The sequence below is a fragment of the Canis lupus genome, chromosome 8 (assembly GCF_003254725.2).
Source record: "Canis lupus dingo isolate Sandy chromosome 8, ASM325472v2, whole genome shotgun sequence".
Lineage (NCBI taxonomy): Eukaryota > Metazoa > Chordata > Mammalia > Carnivora > Canidae > Canis > Canis lupus.
In genome coordinates, this window is record NC_064250.1 from 41,531,373 (window position 1) to 41,546,418 (window position 15,046).

The following is a 15,046-nucleotide window of genomic DNA, read 5'->3' on the forward strand; positions in this document are numbered from 1 at the left end:
CATAACAATTACATGGCCCCAGTCAAGCCTCTTATCCCAAATAAGGAAACAGGTGCTAAGACAAGGAGTATCCTTGCCTTTTGTGGGAGGAGGGTGGCCTCTTAGTGATTAAGTGTGATAAACTGTGTATACAGATGTTTCTAGGGCTGTAGCTATAAACATCCTAGCTGATTTATGAACTATATGGTATAATATAGTATAATAAAAAAAAATTTTTTTTGGTCTTTCTTCTGGGTTCCTGGCACAAAGCTCCTAAAACCCTTGTAATTCCCTGATAGGAATGTCTTTTGCTATTCATAATGAGCCCTTTGAACACGCTGGAGTTTATGCTAATGAGGTGACTCAGGGCAGAGTCTCCAGCTAGCTTTAGGATGGGGGCGGATTGCCAGGAAGACCAAACACATGATTATAGGGTGGGAATTTTTCCCCACCTCCCAAACTCTTAAGGATAGAAGAGGGGCTGGAGATTGAGTAATAAAAACTCTGGAACAATGAAATTCTGAGAACTTCCAGGTTGGTGAACACATCAATGTGTTCAGTGAGTGATGTGCCCTGAAAGGGCCTGAAAGCTCCATCCTCCTCTCTCCCCTCATCCTTTACTCTATGTACCTCTACATTTGGCTGTTCCTGAGATGTATCCTTTATAATAAAAAGTGGTAGTCATAAGTAAAGCACTGTCTTTAGTTCTGTGAGTCATTTCAGTGAATTATCAAACTTGGGGGGAGTCATGGAAACCTCTGAATTTATAATTGGTCAGGCAGAAATAAGGGTCAATTGGGGACTCCACTTGCAGCTGGTTGTGGAGGCTGAAAAAATTAAGGCCATTCCACTTTAAGTTCAGCGTTAGCACAAGTACAGCCATCCCAGGCCCCTGTGAATAAGAGCTGAACTTTACCTTACTTCAGTTACAGGAAGAAAACAGCTTACAGCTTAATGTCCTAGGAAGCCCCATATTAGAATAAAAACAGAGCCCAAGCCAAGGGCAGGAAGCCCCTATTAGAATAAGAACAGAGTTCAATGCCCTTGAAGGCCCCATATCAAAATAAACAGAACTTGAGGAATTGCTCCACCCCTTCTGGAGGTCCCCTAGACCAGCCCTTAAAACTAAGCTGAAACCCACCTTGGGGTCCAAGTCCCTCCTCCGCTGTGTCAGGTACACTTGGACCCAAGCTGGAGCTTGTAAATAAACCCTAGTGTGTTTGCATCGGTGTCGGCTCCTTGGTGGTTTCTCGGATTCGCAATCTTGGGCACAACATTTGGGGGCTCGTCCGGGATCCGAGAGACCCCAGGACCCTATCCGGAGGGTTTCACGCGTGGTGAGTGCACTCAACTTTTTCCACCTTTTGCGCGCATATTCTCTGAGAGCTCTAACCTGTAGGAATTCCAATCTGTATTAGGTCGGCATTGGCTTAGGCGGACGCGCTGGCGGGCTGTCGACCCGGGATCCTGAGGAGACGTCCCTTGCCCCCACCGGGAGGACGGGGTCCTCACCTGTAAGGAGGGCCGGCTGCCAGCCCTTCGGGTTGCTTTCTGTTTTGTCTCTGCCGCCTTATTGGAACGTTTGTTACCGTGTTCTTGTTACCCGTTTTGCGTGCTGGTCTGTGTTACTATGTCCTTGTTAACTGTTTGTGCATTTGTCTGTGTTACTGTGTCTTGGTTAACTGTCATAACTGTTTACATAAGGAGATGGAGATTTCAAATTTATTGCATGTCAGAATGGCCAACCTTTGGCGTGGGATGGCCCCGAGAAGGAACTTTCCACCTACCTACTATCTTACAGGTTAAGGCCGTGATCTTCAGGGACAAACCAGACGGCCACCCTGACCAGGTGCCCAACATCCTGGTCTGGCAGGACATGACCGGAAATTCCCCTCCTTGGCTAAAACTCTTTTTTACCCCCGAAAGCGCACAGCTCGGCTGAAGGTAAGGAGAGACCCCGGGTCCACCGCCGGACTCTAGGGCAGGTCTCCAGGCTGCCGCCCGCAGCCGACCAATCTGGCCGAGGTATATGATGTGAGACAGGGTAAGGACGAGAGTCCAGCAGCCTTCTTAGAGAGAGTCATAGGGGCTTTTAGGCAGTACACCCCTATGAACCCAGAAGCCCCGGAAACAAAGACCGCAATTATCATGGCTTTTGTTAACCAGGCAGCTCCGGACATTAAAAAGAAATTGCAAAGAGTAGAGACACTGGAAGAGAAGAGCTTGCAGGACGTAGTGATAGTAGCAGAATGAGTCTATAATAATATAATAAAGAAAGTCCGGAAGAACAACAAACCAAACTAAGTGACCGGCAGACCCGAAACCTGGCCATGGTCCTGCTGGCCACAACCATGGACAACCCACGGGAAAGACGGTGGCACCTCAAGAAGCTGGCTTCAGGGACAGGTAAGGAGGATGGCCCTGGTCCCCCTCAGGAGCGCCCTAAGCTGAACAAAAACCAATGTGCTTATTGCAAAGAAGAGGGCCACTGGGTAAAAAGCTGCCCTAACAAAAGATCTAAGGCCCCTGCCAAGATCTTGAAAATGGAGGACCTGGACGACTAGGGGAGTCGGAGTTCAGCACCCCTCCCCGAGCCCAGGGTAACTCTTAAAGTGGAGGGGCAGCCTGTTGAATTCCTAGTGGACACTGGGGCACAACATTCGGTTTTATTACAACCCCAAGGGAAATTGGCAAACAAGACTTCATGGGTGCAAGGGGCCACGGGCACCAAACAGTACTCATGGACTACCCGAAGAACTGGGAATCTCGGCATGGGCCAGGTATCCCACTCCTTCATGGTCATCGCTGAGTGTCCCTACCCGTTGTTAGGTCGGGATTTGCTCACCAAGATGGGGGCACAAATTTGTTTCCACCCCGAAGGGGCAAAAATCCTAAACAAGGAGGGGCACCCGATTCAGGTGCTTTTCCTGAGTTCAGAAGACAAATATTGTCTCCTCTAAACGCCCTCAGTCCCAATGACTGACATGGACTGTTGGCTGCCGGAATTTCCCGAAGCGTGGGCAGAACCTGAGGGAATTGGGCTGGCCCGGCACCCACCGGCCATAACTAAAGCCGGGGGCCGACCATGTCAGGGTGCGCCAATACCCCATGCCTCTCATCTCCCTAACCCAGACTGGGACCCCCGTCTGCATGACTGTCAAGAAATTTTGGCACAGGTGCATGGAATCAGAGCTGATCTCCAGGACCAGCCACTGTAGAATGCGGACACCACCTGGTACACAGAAGGCAGCCGTTCCATCTGAGAAGGAATCGGATGCGGGGGCTGTAACCATGGAAACGGAGACCCGATCGGGGGGCACCGACCCTGCCGGACACCCCCAACTATACTGATGCTGATTTACACTGGATCAAATGCTTGCCCATGACCCAGTGCTTGCGTGGCTGGTGGAGGGCCGCAGACTCCAGCATCATCCTGCCAGAGGAAGTAGGATGGCGAGTCCTATCCAGAATGCATTGAAGTACTCACATGGGAACAAGGAAGATGAAAGACCTCATACGACATGCAAAGATCACTATTAAAGACTCTGGAGCAAAGATGGAGCAGATTGTGGCGAGCTGCCACCCATGCCAGTTAACTAATGCCACCGCCCATGGATCTAACCCTGCTCCGAGGTGACCGCCCAGGAGCCTACTGGGAAGTGGACTTCACTGAGGTAAAACCTGGAAAATATGGATACAGGTATTTACTAGTGTTTGTAGATACTTTTTCAGGATGGACAGAGGCATTTCCCACCAAACATGAAACAGCACAGACCGTGACCAAGAAACTGCTAGAAGACCTCTTGCCGAGGTATGGTTTTCCTGTTAAAATTGGATCAGACAACGGCCCAGGATTCGTCTCTAAGGTAACACGGGGAGTGGCACTAGTACTTGGGGCAGATTGGAAATTACATTGTGCACATAGGCCCCAAAGCTCAGGACAGGTAGAGGGGATGAACAGAACATTAGACCTTAACTAAACTAGCCCTGGAGACTGGCAGGGACTGGGTGACTCTTCCCCTTCGCCCTATATAGGGTGAGGAACTCCCCATATAAGAGGGGACTGACTCCGTACAAGATCATGTTCGATCGTCCTCTACCTATTATCCCCAATTTAAAACCTGAGGTACTTGCTGAATTTGATGATCACCAACTTCTTTTCTCCCTCCAAATGTTACAACGAACCCATGAGCAGGTGTGGCCTAAGATGAGGGCCCTTTATGAGACTGGGCCACCCCCGGACCCCCATCGATATCGACCAGGTGACTGGGTGTACGTGTGGAGATACCAACACCAGACACTTCAACCTCGTTGGAAGGGACCTTACATCATGATCCTGACCACTCCCACCGCTCTCAAGGTCGAAGGGATTACTCCCCGGGTCCACTACACCCACGTCTGGCCAGCTGACCCACACGCCGTTCTCAAGGACTTTGTTCCAGAATGGAAAAGCCAACCAGACAAGGACAATCCCCTAAAGCTAAGACTGGGCCGTTCTCACTTACTTCCCACCTCCAAGACTCCCTAGTCTGAGGTTGTCCTTCAACATAAAAGGGGATTAGACTTAGTCTTCTTACAACAAAGGGTGTGTGTGGGGGGTTATGTGCTGCCTTAAACGTAGGATGTTGCTTCTTCACTGGAATGTAAATGGGAGCGAGAACAGCAACAAGGTTGGTTAGAATCTTGGTTTAATCATTCCCCCTGGCTCACTCTGAGAGCACCCTGGACCCATGATTGGGTCCTTCCTTAGGTTCCTCTGAGAGGGGGAAATGTGGAGGCTGAGAAAATTAAGGCCATTCCACTTTAAGTTCAGGGTTAGCACAAGTACAGCCATCCCAGGCCCCTGTGAATAAGAGCTGAACTTTACCTTACAGAAAGAAGACAGTTTACAGCTTAATGTCCTAGAAAGCCCCATATTAGAATAAAAACAGAGCCCAAGCCAAGGGCAGGAAGCCCCATATTAGAATAAGAACAGAGCTCAATGCCCTTGAAGGCCCCATATCAAAATAAACAGAACTTGAGGAATTGCTCCACTCCTTCTGGAGGTCCCCTAGACCAGCCCTTTTTTTTTTTTAAATATTTTATTTATTTATTTATTCATGAGAGACACACACACAGAGAGGCAGAGACACAGGCAGAGGGAGAAGTAGGCTCCATGCAAGGAGCCCGATGTGGGACTCGATCTCCAGGATCCTGGGTCTCCAGGATCACACCCTGGGCTGCAGGCGGCGCTAAACCGCTGCGCTACCGGGGCTGCCCCTAGACCAGCCCTTAAAACTAAGCTGAAACCCACCTTGGGGTCCAAGTCCCTGCTCCGCTGTGTCGGGTACACTTGGACCCAAGCTGGAGCTTGTAAATAAACCCTCGTGTGTTTGCATCGGTGTCAGCTCCTCGGTGGTTTCTTGGATTCACAATCTTGGGCACAACACTGGTATTTTTTTTTTAAGATTTTATTTATTTATTCATAGAGACAGAGAAAGAGAGAGGCAGAGACACAGGCAGAGGGAGAAGCAGGCTCCATGCAGAGAGCCCGACATGGGACTCGATCCAGGGTCTCCAGGATCACGCCCTGGGCTGCAGGCGGCGCCAAACCGCTGTGCCACTGGGGCTGCCCACAACACTGGTATTTAAAGTAGGGACAGTATATGGGACCAAGTCCTTTAGCTTATGAGATCTGATGTTAACTCCAGGTAGATAGTGTTAGAACTGAATTGAATTGAATTGTTGGACATGTAGGTGGTGATAGAGAATTGGAGAATTAATGTGGAAAAACAACACATATTGGTGTTGGAAAAAAACACATGGGAGTCAGGAAAAGAAACATGCATATAGAAATTGCGATTCATAAGGAAACATCATCAGCTTGGTTTAAAGAAGACAATTTATAAAGCAGCTCATGAACTTCACTTTGCTTATGACTAATGCAAAGACTTTTTGGCTTTAGACCCAACCTATGAGACAAACAGTCCACAAAACCTGGGCATCCCAGGAAAAACTCTATCTTCTCTTCATTTTATGGCAAGCTGGGAGGCTCAGATAGAGGCACTGCAGTACACAATGTCCCCCAATTCCTATCCTCTTTGTCCACTGGGCTGGTATCAGAGGAGGGCTCCTAGGGCTTCATGGCCTGGAAGCTCACTGAAGGCAGTTCCTTGTGGAAAGATGTGGAAGGAGGATGAAGGACCCCAGGCTCCAGACTTCTTTTCCACAGATGCCCTCCTTGCCTTTGAGCAAGTTGTTTCCATCTTGGCCTTCGTGTTTTCTCATCTGTAAAATGAAGAGTACTGGACTTGATGATTTGCTAAATTCCCCCCAGCACTAAGATTGGGATCCATGGCTCTAACCTATGGAGGATACCCAGAGATTGCTGGAGGACACCGGGAAGGAAAGGACATGGGATTTATCACATTGAATTGCAATGAGTGTTGAATAAAAGAATTCTTCAGAGAAGAACACAACCCCAAATTATTCCCACCCCTGTCCTGAGCCATATGCCTTCCATGAAATAAAGAGAAACAGATAGGGTTCTGCCCCCAGGTCAGCAGAAGCTGTGCACTGAGTGATTAGAAGGGGGTGCCATCAAGCATCTTATCCTTTGGATCTTGGCTTCCCAGTGTGACCTTTCTCAGGAGGGGCACCAAGATCACCATTCATTACATTTTCAAAGGCCTGCTAGTCTGATGAACCATTAAGACATTGAAAACCCATTTGATATGCACATGACACAAAGGAGGGAGGGAGAGCTTCTATGCTGATGGTAGAGTTAGGATCCAAAAATATGTCTGCTGAGTGAAAGATGGGTTGAAGCTAACAAGATTATGTTTAATAGGGAGAAATGAGAATCCCAAGCTCAGATCTAAAAAAAAACAGCTAGATCAGGGGTTGGCAAACCATGGCCTGCATGCCAAATCCAGCCTGCAGCCGTTTTTGTAAAATTAGATTTATTGGAACACAGCCACGTTCATTTGTTTATATACTATCTGTGGCTGCTTTCACGCTACAGCAGCAGAGTTGAGTAGTTGTACAGGGATCGTATGGTCTACAATGTCTAAAATATTTGCTATCAGAGGTTACTGGAATTAGATAAGGAAGTCCAGTTGGAGAGATTTGAATTTATGACAGCTCAAGGGAAAAGGTTAAAAAAAAAAAAGAGTGTGTGATCATTTAGTCTGCATTAATAGCATTAAATGTGAAGACAAGGAATGTATTAGATAATTAGTCTCCTTTAGATGTATTAGATGAATGTATTAGATAATTAGTCTCCTTTAGATGTATGTGACCAAAAGTAATACAGAATTAGCTCAGCACAGGAGAAACGTCCTGGAGGGACACTGTGGTTGTGGTATTGAGCAGAAAACAAGCCCTAGAGAAGGTGATGAGTATCAGGAGCAGTTTAATCTGGAACTTTCCCCATCTCTCCCCCTCCTGCCTGTGATTGCTTCTCTCAGTACAGACCAGCTTTCTGCACATGGCAAAGAAGCATGGCAACAGCAAGTTTCCTATCACAAGTTTGATAGTTTTCACCAATCTTTGTTTTTTCTCTTCTCCCTCAGTGCATAGAAAAATGATATCTCCCAGTCTCCCCTGCGGTTAGTTAAGTGAGGCTTTAGACTGAAACCTCACTGGGTAATGTGGGTGGAAGATGTCCTCCCCCTACACTTCTATTCCCTTCACTTCCACCCATCTTTGCAGCTGGAAGTGAAAGACTTTTAAGAGGATAGAATTTCAAGATAGAAGGATTTTGGATCCCTGAATCATCACTTGGAGAAGAGTGTCCCAGGAGAAGTATCCAACCCCCATCAAACTTTGCATGGAAAGGAAATATATTTTCATTGGATTAAGGCACTAAATATCTCAGGATTGATTCTTTTCCATAGCATAGCCTACTCTGTCCAATCAATATAGCTGCCAATAGCTGCTGAGTTTTATATCTCACAGTTTTAGCCACCAGAGAAGCACTCATCCCCAAATCCCAAGAAATTAATTGATTGGAGCAGCTTAGATATAGTGCCAACCTCTTGGCCAATCAACTGGCCTTAGGGGCAGAATCATAGCTGAACATGACATCTCCTATTAGGACCACATGCATGGAGTTTTGTGGTGTGCAGTTTCCAGAAGAAAGGCTGGAGAGTTGGAGGGGGTGGAGAGAAGACATGGCAAAGAGAGACAATAGACATAGTCTCAGCCTACCAAGCACTGGAGTGTTGTGCTCTGAGAATAGTATTTTGAAAGGGATCTTGAATTGGGATTCCTGGAAAACCCATTAGGACAGATCGGGAAGAGAGGGAATAGTGTGGTGAGGAAAAAGCCTCAAAGAACTCTGACCTAAGAGGTAGAATGAAAGGAAATGGGGATGTTTAATCTAGAAAATAGAAGAGTTGGCAAGGACACAAGGACTCTCTTTAAGTTGATGGAGGACTGTCCCATGAGAGAGACCCTGCAATCTTCCAAAGGGCCACACTAGCTCCAGAAGATGGGCATGACAGAAAAGTCACACTGTAGCCCAACTTCAGGAAGAACTTCTGTTTGGGCCAACTAGGAGACTCCCCTAGCCCTAGCTTGAGGCCCATGTTAGGCTGAGCTGGCCATTACAAGGGCATGCCAGTCAGTGGGGTTAGAGCTGCTGAAGATGACACTCCTGCATTCCTGACCTAGCTGCCCATTCCCCTCCAATACTGAGATTCTCAGAATTACATTAAATTGGTCATGCAGTGTGACTAAGGAGCCCAGCAAACTTTGATGTGTGTGTAGGGGGGAGATGCAACTTATGGGCATGGTCCACACTGTCCAGAAGCCCACCTCTTTCCTCGCAGCACCCGGGAGCTCTGTAAGAGGGCTGCTATGGACACCCAGGAGACCCTGGGGAAGATGCTATTTCACTGCCCTGGTTGCTGATCCCTGAAGCCAAGGCTAAGAGGCAGGGTATGGCAACGTAGGGGGCAGTGAGGAGAGATCTCCGGACAACCATCCCAGCACCTTGTGGGTGTCTCTGATGAGCAGAGACAACACACTCTCAGAAACAATTTAGAGGCTACACTGTGTAGAATCAGAGGTCTTCTCCCCTCATTTTACAGATGAGGCCCAAGTGACATGTGACTTAAGTTACTGGTAGGGCCAGGATCAAAATTCTACTCTTTAGGTCTTACCGGAAGCAGGGCAGTATCAGGTGGTGGTTAGGAGCACAGACCAGAGGTAGGTCACCTGACTCTGACCTACCAGCTCTGTGACTTTGGGCAAGTTAACTTACCTCTTCGTAGCCCCGTTTCTCAATTATAAGATAATACTAGAAGGGTGCCTGGGTGGTTCAGTTGGTTAAACATCTGACTCCTGATCACAGCTCAGGTGCTGATCTCAGGGTCATGAGTTCAAGCCCCACACTGAGCCCCATTCTGGGTGTGGAGCCTACTTAAAAAAAAAAAAAAAAAAAAAAAAAAAAAGGTGTAACTAGAGATAGCACTTACCTCAGAGGATTTTCTTGAGGATTGGATTGGTTATGATTTCCAAGGCTCGGAGAACACATAGACAGGAAGAGGCAGATCCAGGATTTGAACCCAGATCTACCTGGTCCTGAAAACCAAGTGTCTCCTGACCCCTACCCTCACCAGGCTGCCTCCCTTGGCCCACAAAAGGAAGTCTTTTCAGTTCTGGTCTCAGGGAGGGCTCCCTTGGTCAAGCTTGTATGTGCTAGAAGCTTGAGAAGTTTCTGTTCTCATACATGGGGAAACCAAGGCACAGACTGTCACAGCAACATGTCACCTTAGGAAGGTGAACTGAATAGTGAAGCCTGCATCAGATGTTTTTTGAATCAGATTATTGAGGTGAAAAGCAACCACACCATGCAGAATAATAGGCCTGAGCTATCAACTTGGCCCCAGGACTGTATCAAAGAGCCTGGATTGGGTCCACCTGTCCTTTTGCCCCGATTCAGGTACACCATGAGCCTGCCTGCAAAGGGAGCCCCTGAGGGATGGAGCAGGAAAGCAGGGGTAGGGCAGCCTAGGACAAGCACTCTGGCACCCAACTGGTAAGACAGCAAGTCTCCTTGGGGCTCCAAGCCCTGCCTGGAATGTTTCATATCAGCTTTGCAGGTCCCTTCGATGCTGACTTGCTGAATCCTTAACCAACTTCCCTAGGCTGTTGTCTTCCCATCAGAGTTATATAAATAGATTTCATCTGCACTTATTTTTTCCCCAAAAAGTTGCTGATGGATTTAGCTGTTCCTAATCCCGTGCCAGGTTGGCATCTCTGTTGTGGCAGGTTAGAGGCTCGGAGTTAGGGTGAGCAGCCAGGGAGTAGAGAAGGGGCTGCCGAGTCAGCAATGTGCATGGGGTACGGCCACCTGCCGGGCTTTGGCTGAGGTTCCCAAGTTGCCAAGAGAGTAGCACCGGAGATGACTCAGGTGTAGAGCTCAGCCGAGGGCACTGAGGAAATAAGAGAGGCAGTGAGGACGTCATCATAGATCCTGGCTCTGTCACTTACCAGCTGGCTGATTTTTGGCAAATTAATGTCTTTGAGCCTCAGTTTTCTTATCTGCAAAATGGGGAAGGATACCTCCTTCTCAGGAGGATCTCTGAAAAGATACCAAATCATCAGGTATACCAGCAGCAGAGCGAGGGCTGGCTTCAGAGCAGCATGGGATGGGAGTTAAGAGCCTGGCTTCCAGGTCAAAGTGCTTGGGTTCAGAGCTTGGCTCTATCACTTCCTGGCTGCTTGGCTCCAGAGGTAGGGTGGAGGGTAAGGAGGAGTACTCTTTGTTCCACCTATAAAATAGAGTCATAGGGGATCCTTGGGTGGCTCAGCGGTTTAGTGCCACCTTCACGCCCAGGGTGAAGGTGGAAACCCAGGATCGAGTCCTATGTCAGGCACCCTGCATGGAGCCTGCTTCTCCTTCTGCCTGTGTCTCTGCCTGTGTGTGTGTGTGTGTGTGTCTCATGAATAAATAAATAAAAACTTTAAAAAAATAAAAAATAAAATAGAGTCAGTTACTTGCTCCATGCAATCATTATGAGGATTTAAATGGCATAATAACTTACTTTAAAAACACTTAGAACAGTGCTCGGCACATAATACGTGAGAATCTGTTAAATATCAGTTGATATTCTCTTTCATCCTTATAATCTCATGCAACTTTACCTGTTGAAATTTCTTTTCAGCATCTGGTAAACAAATCCTCCTTGATACTGTCTGCCCTCCTTTCTATTAAGGATCGTTTTATAAATCCTTCTTTCCTTCATGTAACACTAACTGCATAGCATCCCCCAACCTTTCCCTGTTCCAGCCTTCTGGTTCCATTCTCCTCCAAAAATCAGCATAGACCACTATCCCCTCTTTCCTGTTTGCAGCACAGGACTCAGCGGGGGGCTTCCTGAGAAGGCAGAGATTCAAAGACATATCCAATGTGCTCTGTGATCTGAGGGCTCTCCATGCATTCATTCGTCAAACGCTAATGGAGACACCATCATGTCCTTGGCATTGTGTCAGGTATGCATGCATAAGATGAATAGCCAAGAGATGAGGAAGCCAAAAAGTAAGAAAACAGATCATTGAAGTAAACTTTGATAAGTTAAATAATTATGGGAAGCCCTCAATCCCACTGGAATACAAAGGAGGGCCCTAACGTAGACTGGGGGGTTGGAAACAGTCTCCTGGAGCAGATGATACCTCCTAAAGGGCACCCTGCCCTGGCCCACGGCACCTATCGAGCACATCTGGATGCTACTGAATATCTGCTGCTTCTCTGTCCCCTCCAAGGTGGCTGACTCAGTCTTATTCCCTTACTCCTTACTCCCCAGCTGACCCTCAGTTTCTCCTCCTTGCACATTCCCTTCTGCCACTGGGCCTTTCACATGGCATCTCCTCTTTCTCCAGTATTCTGTGGCTCCCAGTTAATGACTTTCTTTGTTTGGATCTTGGCTCAAATGAACTTCCTCCAAGTAGCTTCTGCTGACCTCCCTGATTAGGTCAAATCTCCCCAGCAGAGACACTCATAGAAGTTTATGCCCCTGTCTGATAGCCCTGACTACATTATACGACTATTTAATTCTTAGCTCCTACAGATCAAACACAAGGTTATATGAATAGCTGAATGACTACATAATCAATGAGTAAGGCAGGACAGTGTATATGTTAATCCTGAAAGACTATGTAAATTACCGCTTCTTTTTTAAAGTTATTTATAATAATCACATATTTATAATAACTATCATTTATTATAATAAACATTGCAAAAAGTCCATTTGTTCACTCACAAATATTAATGAAGCACCTGCTTTGGGGCAGACACAGTTCCTAGCCCTGGAATGAGAAAGCCGTGAGAGAGTTAGCCATGTGCCTTGCCCTCTGGATCTTGTTTTGGGTGGAGAGCAAATACAGAGACAAAGGCATGAGGAAAGAAATCAGGCTTTGGAAAGTGACTAGTTGTCACAATCCCACAGCTGTAGATCTTCACAGCTCATCCTGTCCTCTCAGATATCACAATGAGAAAGATGGCATTGACTCAAGAAATGCAGGAAAGCTCCTTGGGAAAGTCCAGCCAGTGGGCCAGGTTTGAGTCACTTTGAACTGGCTCCCTAGTTCAGGCCAGCCAGGGGGATGGTCTCTGCTGTTGGTACCGAATGCTCAGGAGCAGCAGCCTGGCTGGTCTAGGAGATGATAGAGCACCTGAGGTCCCAGCTGGAGGTAGATCAGGGCACAGCTGTTGTCTGGTACCAGGTGTCCTCCACTGGCCCAAGGGCTGCTGTTGGCTGCTGACACAATGGCCTCGCATTCCCCTGCTTCAGCAGCCAGGAGCGGGAAATGAGGGCTGAGCTGGCCAGTCCCTTGTGGCAGTGAGTCCTGCAGCCCTTGAAACCTGAGGAGATTGGCCTGTGGTCGGTGCTTGCCTCTGCTCCTCCACTGGGGATAAACTTTAGGCTTTGAATCTCTGCTGCCCTGAATGTAGAACTTCTTGTAGTAGATACAGGGGTGATAGGTTGGGGACTGCACTAGGGAGGATGGATATGGAGGTGCAGCTGGAGTGGAGGGAGCCACCCCCTCAAGGCTCTGAGTTGATGGAATGATGTGGGGTTCTCTGCCCTTTAAGGACTCATGGTAATATGTGCCATTTCCCTTGTACACTCAGCAAATATTTATTGAGCTCCTACCGTGTGCCAGACCCGCGCTGTCCTGGGTGCTTGAATGAGATGTGGTCCCAGCCTCCCTCCTTCAGACCATCTACGCAACATTTTGTTCTTTCTAAAGCACTTGTCAGGATCTCAAGCAATCCTTGTTATAGTCTTGTGAGTCCCATGAGACTATTACTGTTGTTCCCATTTGATAAGATGGGCAAGAGAGGCAGAGAGAGGTTAAGTAATTTGTTTAAGGGGAAGTAAGATAAACCTAGCAACCAGGTCCTGTTTATCCTTTTGCCGAGCCCCACCAAGGGGAGTCAGGGAAGTGGTACTTTATATTGATTTTTAATGTTGACCCTCACCATTAGAGTCTGAAAGTAAAATGTGACAAATTAGGGAAGGCTTCATGGAACCCTGACCTTGTTTTTCCTACTCACTCTATCATTTTTAGCATCTTCTTCCTGAATAGAACTAACACCCTTGACAGGCAAAAGAATAAATCAGAGATCTATTTAAAGTTCTTGCTATTCACCACTACCGTCACATTCTGGTCCCATCTCGACCAGTTCTGCTTAGAAGACCTTACTGGCTGAACTCAAACCCAACTTGGTTTGAAGTTGTAATGCCTGCTTGGTTACATGTACACTTCCTAAGATTCAGAGAATATCGTGCTTCTATGCTTATGCTTCTTCGCTTCCTCCAGCACCAGAGAGCACCCTGTTCCCCACACAGGCACTCAATAAACCCTAATTGATTAGTTGATTGGGAACAACAAATATATAGCTGAAGTGTCTGGAAATACAATCTCCCAAAGGCTGCCAGTCAGCCAGGGGCTCGGGAGATAGGTGTTTTCAGATCCACGTGTTTGTTCATCCCCAAGGCAAAGTTTAAAGTGAGTGTGCATTATTTTAGAACAGCGTAAAACTGGAAACATGCAAATTCTCAATGATAGGGGAATAGCTAAACTATCTGGGTTATATTAATATTCTGGAAGACTCTATAGTTTTTAAAAGTGACAATATGATGCCACACAGAGAAATATGTACCAGGTACCAAAGTGAAAAAAAGCAGAATATGAAAAGAGTGTTGAAATATATATACATACATGTAGAAAGATGAGAAGAAAACTTAGTAGGCCCTTTGTGTGTTTATGTGTATGGATTAAGTTCATTAAGCAAAGAGAATGGTTGTAGGGTCGAGTCTGTCACACTGTGTGGTGTAATGGAGAGAGTCCCTGGGACTCAGATGACCCAAGGATCCTCATGCTGTCAATTCTGGACCGTGTGATCTTGAACAGTCCACTATTGTGATCTTTAGTTTGTTATCTGTCATTTTATACTTGCCCTGTCTGTTTCACAAGGTAAGGATTGTATGGCCATTTAGAGTTTTCTATTTACCCCCACTTGATATGATATTCTAGATTTCCTTTTTTTTTTTTTTTATTCTAGATTTCCATGTGGAAGTAATGTGTTGGACTATGAGGTACTGACTCACACCTGGCCCAGAAGCTACAAAATATACAGCATATAAATATATTATTTTTATGAAATCCAAAAAGCTTTGCAAAATCCCATGGGTTTTTAAATTTTTTATTTTTATTATTATTGTTTAATATCTTATTTATTTATTAATGAGAGACACACAGAGAAAAAGAACATCAGAGGGAGAAGCAGGCTCCATGCAGGGAGCCCGACTCGGGACTCGATCCTGGGTCTTCAGGATCAGGCCCTGGGCCCAAGGTGGTGCTAAACTGCTGGGCCACCCAGGCTGCCCAAAATTTTATTATTTTTTTAAATTGAAGTTCGATTTGCCAACATATAGTATAACATCCAGTGCTCATTCCATCAAGTCCCCTCCTTGGTGCCCGTCACCCAGTTACCCCAAACCCCCGCCCACCTCCCCTCCTGCAACCCTTTGTTCGTTTCCCAGAGTTAGTTGGTTTGTCTCCCTCTCTAATT

The 15,046-nt window shown here is 46.8% G+C and overlaps 1 long non-coding RNA gene across 1 annotated transcript; it reads left to right on the forward strand.

The window, feature by feature from the left end:
• Positions 1-1,060: 1,060 nt before the first annotated feature.
• Positions 1,061-14,647, forward strand: LOC112657347 (uncharacterized). Its single transcript, XR_003134961.3, has 5 exons — positions 1,061-1,316; positions 1,398-1,493; positions 1,781-3,845; positions 4,175-11,460; positions 14,537-14,647. It is a non-coding gene; the product is annotated as an uncharacterized LOC112657347 (long non-coding RNA).
• The last annotated feature ends 399 nt before the right edge of the window (positions 14,648-15,046 follow it).